This window comes from Maylandia zebra, linkage group LG18 (genome assembly GCF_041146795.1).
Source record: "Maylandia zebra isolate NMK-2024a linkage group LG18, Mzebra_GT3a, whole genome shotgun sequence".
NCBI lineage: Eukaryota > Metazoa > Chordata > Actinopteri > Cichliformes > Cichlidae > Maylandia > Maylandia zebra.
In genome coordinates this window covers 13,387,663-13,399,740 of record NC_135184.1, presented here as the reverse complement: position 1 = coordinate 13,399,740, position 12,078 = coordinate 13,387,663, and positions in this window count along the sequence as shown.

Here is a 12,078-nt window from a genome sequence, read left to right as displayed (position 1 = left end):
TGTTTGTTTGTTTGTTTGTTTGTTTGTTTGTTTGTTTGTTTGTTTGTTTGTTTGTTTGTTTGTTTGTTTAATCTAGAATTTGTGTTCGTACTTAGTTTTTTCACTGAATTCGCCACAAGCTCTGATCACCAAGTTCTGCATCGGTGATGTTAAGGCTTATATGTTTAATGCAGTTATCAAAATACCTGCTTAATAAAACTGTTTCAACATTTAAAATGTCTGATAATAGAAAACCCTTTGAGCTAGCTATATTTTTTATATAGTCCTACGTTTCCCTGAATCTACATGCATAAGAAGTATAGAGGCCAACAAAGGATGACACACATAGGAAGTTTCAAAACAGCTCTGGTTTTCTGTTGTAATAACCACAACTGTATGTAATGTCAAGACTAATGATGCATAATGATGCATGACGCGTAATGCAATAAAAAAAAATCAAAATGGCTTGAATGAGCATGATAATAAAACACACGTAAAAAAAGATATATGATATATGAATCTCTTCAGCTGCAAATAGTTTGTCATGTAAGGATGTGAAACTGCCTGGATTTAGACTTTCAATTAGGTCTTTTTCTCCTATGCCTTATAAGGCACCCGTATGACGATAAGTTTAAATGGGTGAACTACTGTATGTAAAAACACTGTGAAATTGTTAGAAAATCCTCTGCTCACACTGTTAGAAAAAACATCTTAAAAAAACAGTAATATTCCAGCAGCTGGGGCGCCAAAATAATACCGTAAAATAACAGAAAATAACTCATAAAAATATGGTTTTTTCCAGTAATGAAAATACAATTTGTTGCCCTAATTTTACATGGGATTTTGCCTTTTTCAAGTGCTTTTAAACATTAAATTAGGAACAATTTAATGTGATTAAACAATGAAATTACCTATAAACAAGGTCAATGAATGCGGCAATATGAATAATAATACTTAAATGTACAGTTAACAGTTGGTTTAAATAATAATGGATTGCATTCATATTGCACTTTTTGAGACCCTCAAAGTGCTTTACAATTCCACTTTATAATTCCCCTCTGGCCATCACCTGTAGGTGGTAGGTGAAGTGCCTTGCCCAAGGACACAACGACCGAGACTGTCCGAGCCGGGGCTCGAACCGGCAACCTGCTGATTACAAGGCAAACTGCCAACTCTTGAGCCACGATCGCCCTAAATAGCAATAATAATTATTATTATTTGATGTAAAAAAAGTTTATAAGACTCATTTTTTATATTTTTCCACATTTTTTACATTTGAATTTAACAGTTCAACCTTTCAAATAACGGAAAAATATTTGTGAAATTATGATACATTTGTGAATGTATTTTAACAATCTAAATATGCATATGTACAGACAAATACATTTAAAAAACAAGAAAATTATGTTTTATTACATTACAGTGATTTTACGTTAATTTACATTTGAAATGTGAAATCACAGTCTATTGATGTAAATTTAATGATATTCTAGAAGAACAGTACAAAACTGTAAAATACACAGTAAAATACTTTTATATTAGGATTTTCTTTTACAGTGCACAGTTCTTTTACCTTTTTTTTCCTGTTTAGCAACCCTACTCTCATGATCAGAAGTGACGTACTATGCATTTGATCATGTCAGAGTTGACTGTAAATAGAATGACTTGCTGCACTGATTAATTGTTCTTCAAAAAGAGGAAGCTCTTATTTCTGACTGATACTGTGTCATGAGCCGATGTTCTCACAATTACTGGACCCAGAAACAGACTCAAAACAAATTAAGCAGCAAACTATATACAAAGTTTAGTTCATGTATGTCTCCAAAAGTTGATTCTGTTCATCTGGACGTAGCGTTTTGTGGGAGAAACGTTTCGTCATCATCCAAGTGACTTCTTCAGTCTCAGCTGACTGCAGGTTTCCCCAATCTTATAAACAGTACATTTGCATAATGACTGAAACTAGCACCACTGAAGGAACAATGGACTGGGAGGTCAGTTCCTTAATTATAATTATGCAAATTCTCATGACCATTGATCAACAACCACTGACCAAAACCCACTGATCAAAGACCATGAGTACCATTCACAGAGAGTTGGGGAATGGCTGCAATCACAGCATTGTAAGATGGCGAAAGATGTACCCTTAGGCCCCCTCCTCGATTCAGAGATGGTCTTTCCCTTTCCACGTAAATGGCCTCCTTGACTGCATGCTCAAACCAGCGTTCCTCCCTGCCCAGGATGTGTACATCCTCATCATTGAAAGAGTGTCCACTGGCCTGTAGGTGTAAATAGACTGCAGAGTCCTGGCCTGACAAGGTAGCTCTTCTGTGTTGTGCCATCCGCTTCGCCAGAGGTTGTTTGGTTTCCCCGATGTATAAATCCTGGCAATCCTCCTGGCACTTAACAGCGCACACTATGTTACTCTGTTTGTGTCGGGGACCCGATCCTTGGGGTGGACCAATTTTTGGCGCAGCATGTTTTGGGGTTTAAAAGCCACAGAGACCTGGTGTTTCTTGTATGAGAAAACAATAGCAAACTATGAAAGTGAAATTTAAATTCAGGCCAGAGGAAACGGAGCAAATATGGAGGTCAGTGCCGAGAGAAGCCATGATTGGGACTGTGGGAAAACTGCAACAGAAGAGGAAACAATTACTTAACTGTGGGAGAATCTAGAGGGATGAACTGACAGAGAGTGTTATCCAGCATGCAGGGCAGGCAGGAGGACAGGCAGGTAGTATTTCCAGCGAGCAGGACGGAGACCTGAGCACAAGGGAGTAGAATTAAACCCGAGCAAAAAACCAAAATGGGTACAGAGCAGTTAGTTACCACTAAGAGTGACTGAACAGACTGGCGTTGAGCAGCAGACCATGCTGCCTGAAGTATTCCTCCTGTGATTGCCTGTCGATGGAATTCAGGTGTGACGCTGGTGGCCCTGGCCCAGGGCGTAGCCAAAGAGCGATCCCGAAACACTCCCCGCATGATTGCTCCCACGGACCATGACCTCCTCTTCCTTACACACTGCTGAGTTTGTCCTGGTGTATTATCAGGGGTGGACAGCCTCCGTCCCATCAGCTCTCCGTCAGAGATGATCACAGATGATCTGCAGCACTGTGTTTCTGAGTCTGTCCTGAATCTGGACACTTGCAGTTTTCATACATGGAAATCAAATGTGTGATAAGCTGCAGGATTAAAACACAATGCATGCAATAACAATGAATGTATGCTCCTTCCTCCGGCTTGGCATACAGTCCCAGAGTGGTGGACAAAGCATCTCCTTGGTAAATCCTGCATGATGACTTGTGCTATAGGCTTGAAGTTGGCCAGTGTTGTTCACCATATCCCTGTTGATCTTATATAGTTTTAGGCATTCCAGGATCCATGCGTGAGGCAATTCACTTCAATTCAATTTCTTGTAGTCAATTCAGGTGGTGCACGGGTCTTACAGTCTCAAGCGAGTGATCTTTTTACCTGTAGCTGGTATTTTGCCCCTCTGGTGTTTTTGCCTTTTCCTTATCTACCCCACTCATGTATTGATCCATGTACAGGCGTGACAGCATCGTCCATGTGGTACTGAGGGAGGTTATTGGTTGATAGTTGGATGGGATAGGTCCCTTCTGTGGAATCCTTGGGGATCAGGCCCATTTGGCCTTCAGTTAGCTGTTCTGGGTGTGTCTCATTCATTAGCATCTGGTTAATGAACATTTAATGAAACATTTTTCATTAATTACATTTAATATCTCACTTCAGCTGTCTCTTGCGAGCTCAACATGCAAGTTGTGTAAGGAGAAAAAAGGAGAAATCACAACTCTAAATAACAGCAGCATGGAGCATAATGACTGATTTTGAACCAAAATAGCGTTCATCATTTAATTTACATTGTACATATCATTGACTTGTTGTCAATCATTACTTCACAGATAAAATTCAAAAATTAAGGAAAAATTAGTGCTTGGATGAATTTGTTTTTAAATTTTTTTTACAAAGATAAGATAGATGTTCAAGTTGAAGCTGACATTCACATACACGTGAAGAATGAGTCCCAGCCTCTTCAAAACAATGACAAATAGTAGGACCTGTACCCATGGCGGGTAGGAAGGCTTACACAATAGAACCTGAGCCTTTGTTCGCTCTGTAAAGAATACACAAAGCGCATACGTGAAAAAAAGAGGGAGAATTCATGAGGAGCATGTATTCTTGCTTTTTTTTTTTTTTTTTTTAACTAAAGGGCAGCTACACTAATGCTTTCTCATGAAACACTGTCACCTGGTGGTGAAATGTTTTGTTCAGTTTTGTACAGTGACTGTAACTATTTCCTTTAAGGTATACTGACAGACAAAGACTAACAAAATCCAACGGTAAATGAGAAGTGGAAACCAGGTTGGCAGAAGCATGAGAGCCTAGAGCAGGGGTGGGCAACTCCGGCCTTGAGGGCCTTTAGATCTCACCCTGGGTCAACACACCTGAATCAAATGATTAGGCCAATTATATTATATTATATTATCCATCCATTCGCTTCCGCTTATCCTTTTCAGGGTCGCGGGGGGCGCTGGAGCCTATCCCAGCTGTCATAGGGCGAAAGGCGGGGTACACCCTGGACAGGTCGCCAGTCTGTCGCAGGGCCAACACACAGGGACAGACAACCATTCACACTCACATTCACTCGCACATTCACACCTAGTGGCAATTTGGATTATCCAATTAACCTATCCCCACAAGCTGCATGTCTTTGGACGGTGGGAGGAAGCCGGAGTACCCGGAGAGAACCCACGCAAACACGGGGAGAACATGCAAACTCCACACAGAAAGACCCCGGCCTGATGGTGGAATTGAACTCAGGACCTTCTTGCTGTGCGGCAACAGTGCTAACCACCATGCCACCGTGCTGCCTCTATATTATATTATATTATATTATATTATAAATAGAATTAATCAAAAACTAAGCCATCTGTGACATGACATGGCATGGCAAAGACATATTAAAAATAAATAAAAGAAACAAATACATTAAACTAGTAACACTGTCATGAACAGAAGTAGGCAAAGATCTCTTGTGAGATTGAGAGAAAAGAATGCTGTGGCAAGTTAGAACACTGTGTCCATCTTGAATGAAGCAACACAATATCCTGTTTAGGGATGGAAACAGTCAGATGTTTGCTCTTAAATTCTTCCCAAACGTCTGTCATAGCATTTTCAGTTCCTGTTTTGCTATCAATCTTTCTAGCACAACATTGTGATAATATATGAAGCTTTGCTACCACAGTAAGAAAACCCCTGATATATATATATAATTGGAACAATCACTGCAGTTTTTCAAATCTCAAATATATCAGAGTTCATAAAAACATCTTTTCATGTATCTCTTTTCTGGCATCTATTCCCTTTCTCAAATACCCAGATTAAGCAATGGTTTTAACAGCACAAACAGGGTTTCGGCATTTAGAAACTACCGTATTTTCTGGACTATAAGGCACACTTTAGTATTCTCAAAAATCGACAGTGCACCTTAACGTAACCCGGTCATAGATTACATATTGTTATAATTACACAAAATGTGTTCTTCTCCAAGCCTTGTAGTTATATTCATTATCAGTTAGAGCATCTCCTCATTTTTTCTTCTTCTTCTTTGGTGCAACCGTATAAATACAGTTGTCGTGTTCAAATTCTTGGGCTGCATCCTCCTGAAGACCCGGCCTGCGCGGTCTACGTGAGCCGGGTCCTCAGAAGGTCGGGTAGGCCGGAAGTAAATGGCTGTGAAATTGGACAGTCTAGCCTTCTGATTAGCGTCACCACTGTCTCGAGGGAGTTTAATAAACTCAGCCGTCTGCTCCTTGCTATCTAAAATATAACAGGACACTGGTGTAAATTCTCGACCATCTCACACTTCTGTTTAATCAGTTTTCTGTTTGACGTTTACTCAGCTGAGTGAAAACCAAGGAGGAACCCACCTGGGGGATTAATAAAGTTTTATTTTATCTAATCTAATCTAATAACTTTAATCTCAGCCAAACCGATTTACTCACAAATGAAATAAAACACTGAAAAAAGCCAAACAATGACAATTTTAGTTTATCTAAGTGACATATATTACGTTTAACCTGAGTAGCGAAAGACTGCAGTGATCTGAAAATGACGTGCCTGGAGTTGTGCCATTCTCAGCGGCTCTAGTAACCCTCGAGCTCCTGGCTAGCTATCAAGCTGGTGGATAACGGACGTCTCCGAATACGTCGGAGCACTTTTGCAAATATGTGAGAGCTTGATAAACCAAGCAGATATTTGAAGTTTACACAGCTACATTCTCGCCTGAAAATATGCTAAAAGTTTGTTTTGTGACCTGGAAAGAGTAATAAGAGTAATATTAAAAGCTTAGTAGCGGCCGCCATTGTTGAAAACTGGAATTGGCTGGGCCTTGCTATGAATTCTGGGACATGGTGAGCCATGAAGGATATACACGACCCATCCTTCAAATGATGGAAAAGGAAAAGGAGGATACTGTCATGGTCCGGAGTCTGTGACTCCGTGTTTATGTTTAGTTTATTAGTATTCTGTGGTTTTGGTTACCTTGGGTGTTTGTACTCTTCTGTTTCATGGTTCATGTTCCTATGTTCTGTGTCCCCCAGTCTGTGTTAAGTTGGTGTGTTATGTCATTGCGTGTATGTGTTTCCTGTTTTATTGTGAAGGTCTGCGTCCTATGTGAGTGTTTTCAGTTTGCCTCCCTAGTCTCGTCACGTTAATCACTCCCAGCTGTGTTCCCCACCTGTGTGTAATCTCCGTGTGTAATCTCCCTGTGTTCTCTGAGTGTATTTAAGTTGTGTCTTCTGTCATAGTAGTTGCTGGTTTGTCTGTGTTGTTTCCCCTCGTCTCCCTGCGTCTCTCCGTATGTATTTCCTCGGACCTCCCTGCATCTTCGTTTCTGGCTTGTTTTGCTAGTTTTACCCAGTTTAGGTTTCCGGTTTCATGTTCACCCACCATTGCTGTTTGTACCCACTCCTGTAAATAAATACTCACCTGCACCAGAGCTGCCGCCTTTTGGGTCCTTTCTCCAACTCCACACGGCTTGCAAACCGTGACAGATACATTTGTTGGCTGCATTTAGAGGAGTCTACGAATTTGGACAGCCTTTGTCGCGTCACTGTGATGTAATCGGCCTACAAATGCGGCCTCAGGAGGATGCATTCCATGAATTTAGACACCCCCAGTGTACCCCTTTGGCCTCTCCCGTTTTCTACAATTCCCCCGTGGGAGAGGTTGGTGTAATTTCTTTCCCAACACTGTAAAGCGATCATATAATGTATATTTATCCACCCTGATGCTTCTGATTGTGATTTTTGTTCAATTATTGTCATCATTGTGCCTGTTTTTGTTAGATGCTATAAACGTGTAGTATGTGTGTGTCATAAATGTGTTTTAGGCGCCGTTAACACTAGCATTAATATATAATTCTGGCTAGCTTGGAAGTTGTGATGGGTTGAGCTAACCCTCTCCCCCACTGTTGTATTTGGTCATAGGAGCTGGAGCAGGCAAGTTATTTACTTGGAGGTCTTTCTTTCTTTTACCTTTCTTTGTCAGACACAACGCAGGAACACATCGGTTACACACCTTATGTATCAATTCTGGTTGTGCTTACTGACCTCGAACCGATTTTGTGTGGTACACGGTGCTCAAAAATCTCTCAAAAAATGTTTTAGTACAACTTTGGTGAGCTACGAAGCTGCACCGCTTGATGGATTGTCGGAGCATTATGGCTACCGTTGTCAGAAGCTTTGCGGAGTAAACAGAGTTCAAACTCTGCTTAAGGTCCCAAAGTCAAACAAACACTGCGGCATCACTTAGACTTAAAATCTGCCTAAATTCTTTCATCTTTAATAAAAGGATCACCGTTGCTGCTTCACCAGGTGTAACAATTAAGTTTAACATCCAGGCATCCATGAAAACAGAATTTATTAAATTTAATGGAGTTCGAAGTTAGCAGGAAGTTAGCTTGTTAGTTTCCACCTAATCAGTGATGCTGCAGTGTTGGTTTGACTTTAAGAGGACTGAGTTTAGGACCCAGATTACTCCCAGATTTATGAGCGCCTTAGTCCAACAAATACGGCAATAATGACGGCCCGCTTGCATGTTCTACAAAAAATTTGCTTTGTAGTGTATCTGACGGGCAAACACCAAACCAGTTCCACATCACTGAAGTGGCACCATTTTTACAAACTAATGCTGGTTCATCCGCTTCACTCAACGATCTGCTTTCTCCCTTCTCATTCTCCGTTGCCGCCATGCTTGTTTGGCCATGTGCGTATGAAAACAAAGGCACTGCACATGCGTGTTTTACCCATATTCTATTGCGATATTTCATTTTCTTATCGTTGCCTAACATTGTAGCGGTATTACCGTGAACGGTATAATATGGCCCAGCCCTACCTCGAACCAACCTGAGTAAGAGTCAACTACAACCAGGTGATGTTGACCATTCCACTCAAAGATGTCAGTGGCGACGGTTGACCAGGGTAGCTCCGGCACTGGATGTAGCTTGAGTGGCTCCTTCTGTTGATGTGGCCTGGTGCTGTTGCACACTGGACACACAGTTGTTTCTTGCTCTATAGCTTCAGTCATTGTGGGCCAAAACACGATACCACGGGCCCTTTTGCAAAGACTTTGGGATCACTGTCTTCGGGCCTTTCATGACAATGCCATCTTCTAGGGTGAGTTCATCTCGATATGGGTGGTATTGACGAATTTCTGTGGGCAGCTGAGTTTGTCTGCAAGGCCACTCATTGTGACATTTCTCAGTTTCTGTAGCTCTGGATCAGAGGCAGTGTGTTCCTTCAGCTGGGTCAGCCTAGAAGAAGAGATTTGTTGGATCGACATGATCTCGTAGTCTGCTGTTTCATCACTGTGCTGACCTGTCAAGGTTGTGGGAGCACGGGACAAAGTGTCGGCGAGGTACATCTGTGAGCCTTTTTTGTACACCATCTGAAAGTTGTACTTTCATACATGCAGTACGAAAGTCTGAGCATCAGTCTGAGCAGTCTGAGCATCATGCGCTGCAGTTTGGCTGGAGCTGAGTGTATGGGCTTGTTCAGGATAGTGACTAACGGCTGGTGATCGGTTTCGATTTGGATTTGCTTTCCATAGATGTAATCATTGAACTTGGAACATGCAAATACAACTGCAAGAAGTTCCTTCTCGATCTGCGCATAGCGCATTTCGGTCTGTGTCAGAGTACGAGAGGAGTAGGCGATTGGGGCGCCTTCCTGGAGGCATGCAGCCCCGAGTCCACACTCCGAGGCATCACACGTTAGCGTGACGGGTTTCTGGACGTTGTAGTAGCTGAGAGTGGGTGGACTGGTTAGGCTCTGTTTTAAAGCATCGAATGCATCCTGATGCTGCTTCAGCCAGCACCACTGAATGTCTTTTCACGTTAGCTCCCGAAGTGGGGCTGAGAGCTCACTGAAATTAGGAATGAACATTCCTAGGTAATTAATCATCCCTAAGAAGCGTTGGAGACCTGTGACATTTTCAGGTGTGAGCATCTCCTTAATTGCTTTAGTCTTTGCTGGGTCAGGCTTTAAGACCTTGCTTGTGAAGACATGACCAACATAACAGACTTCTTTGAGAAGGAATTTGCACTTTAGGGGGTTGAGTCTCAGCTTGACTTCCCTTGCACAGTCAAGTACCTTTCTGAGATTCTGTTCATGCTCTTTCATATCTCTTCCGCCGATGATTATGTCGTCGACGATGACAGCACAGGGGTATCCAGCAAAGATCTGCTCCATTGCACGCTGGAACACTTCGCTGGCTGAGTTTATTCCATACGGCATTCTGAGAAAGCGGAATCTGCCAAATGGAGAGCTTAAAGTCATGAGCATGGATGATTTGTGTTCAAGCATTACCTGCCAAAAGGAGCATTTTGCATCCGGGACAGAAAAGACTTTGGAGTTAGCCATTTGGGCGGCTACCTCCTCTATAGTATGCATAGGGTGATGCGGGCATTTCAGCGCTTTGTTTAGATCTCTTGGATCGATGCAGAGTCTGATGTCATCTGAATTTTTTTTGGTGGGTTGCCACCATAGACAACACCCATTCTGTTGGCTCGGTGACAGGGGTGATCACACCCAACTTGACCATGCGGGTTAATTCTGCTTTAACCTTGTCTTGCATTGGAACTGGTATTTTACGTGCAGGCTTTACTACTGGTGTGACTTCTCGGTCTATTTTCATGGAATAGGTAACCAGAAGCTTACTAAGTTTATCTTCGAAGAGATCTGAATACTCTAAGAAGATCTTTTCTGAAAAGGTGCTTTCCACATCCATGGCTACATGGTGGACTTCTTTGTTCAATGTGATTAATTGTAAGCGGAGTGAGCCTGGTAAGCCAAGTAGGGGTTGTACGTCCCATTTCACTACGAAGAACTGCAGAGGGTATTCCTTGCCTGCAGAGTGGCATGAGAGTGTTGCTGTGCCAGCGGTTTGATTTCCTCACCTCCATATGCCACCAGTTTAGTTTTCTGTGATGGCAGGAGTTTTTCATCTTGTCTCAGATGTTCAAAAAGGTCAGCTGGCATGACATTACATTTGGCGCCAGTGTCCACCTTGAGCTCTATGGGTTTTCCATTAATATACACTGTGGTGAAAATTTCATTCTTGTATGGAAAGCAGGGATTTATAGTGTCTATATTAATTCCAATCACATAGAACATTTCCTCATCGCTGCTAGGCGCTTGCATCTCAGTGTGGTTAATGGGTCTCTTTTTGAATTGCCGTGTGTGTGATGACTTGCAGTATTTCTGGAAGTGATTCCATTTTTGGCACTTATGGCATTGCTGGCCATATTTATTATTATTAACCTTTATTTAACCAGGAAAAGTCCCATTGAGATTAAGAACCTCTTTTTCAAGGGAGTCCTGGCCAAGAGGCGACAACATGTTGAAATTATTATGCTGGGCATTTGTCTCTTTTTGCCCCGTGGCTGCCCCCGCAGTTGTTGCAGTTTGTTATTGCGTGAGCGGGCCTCTGTTCTTGTTGTGTTGCACGCCGCTCATTGCCTGTCCTCGTCTTGACTTTGTGTAGATGTTTTTTCTTTATTATGTGATGCAAGGTGTCCACCTTTGCTGCCATTTGTTCTGGAGCTGCTAGAGCTTTTTTGTATGTTGATCTGTCTGCTCGAATATCTGGCACATTTCAATTGCTTTGCTCAAAGTTAGGTCACTGTTGCACAGCAGTTGCTTTCTCATGCTGTCACTATTTATGCCACAAACGAGTCTGTCTCTGATGAGCTCGTCTTTAAGCTGGCCAAATCTGCAACTGCCTGCCTTCTTTTTCAAGTCGCTCATGTAAGACTCAATTGTTTCATCTGGTCGTTGGTTTCTAGCGTTAAACTTGTGCCTTTCCATTGTTATGTTTGTTTGGGAATTACACAGTTTCCGAAATTTGCGCTTGAGACATTCCGGGTCTTCTCTCGATTCTGCTTCTCTCACCAATTGTCTGTGTTCTCCTTCCCCCGCGTGCACAGCGGGTGCATAAACGAAGGCGCGCTCCCGCTCGATGGCTTCAGAGCTGGCCAGGTTTAGCAGGATGAACGCTCTAGTTCGAGCATCCTTATGCTATGAATATGTCGTATTCCTGCTCGAAAACACGCCACTTCTCGGCGATGTTTCCACTGAACACCAATGGTTCTGGTCTACGGAATCCGTCTGACATGGTCATTGATCCTTAATAGCCTTTCCTGCGATAGCCGAGCAACGCTAGCTGGTTACTTGCTTGCTTCGTCTGCAAAGTGCTGAGAAAACTTTGGCCTTACCACTCTGTCAGCAGGGCTGTAGCACACGACCAAACCACAACTTCTGACACCATGTTTGATGTTCAGCAATGACTCTGGATTCGATTCGTGATTACTAGCAAGCTTTGTTTTACTACGTAACTGAGCAGACATTACATGTAAGCAACTCCACACCCGGGGCGGGGGGGGGGGGGGGGGGGGGGGGTAGGAAAATCACTATTGGTTGTCCTAAAAGTCGCTAGAAGTCACTAAATGATGTCATCGCCTAATTTGCATACTTGGTTATGCTAATGTAATTGTAACCTACGTTGTTGGAGAGAGAAATAACA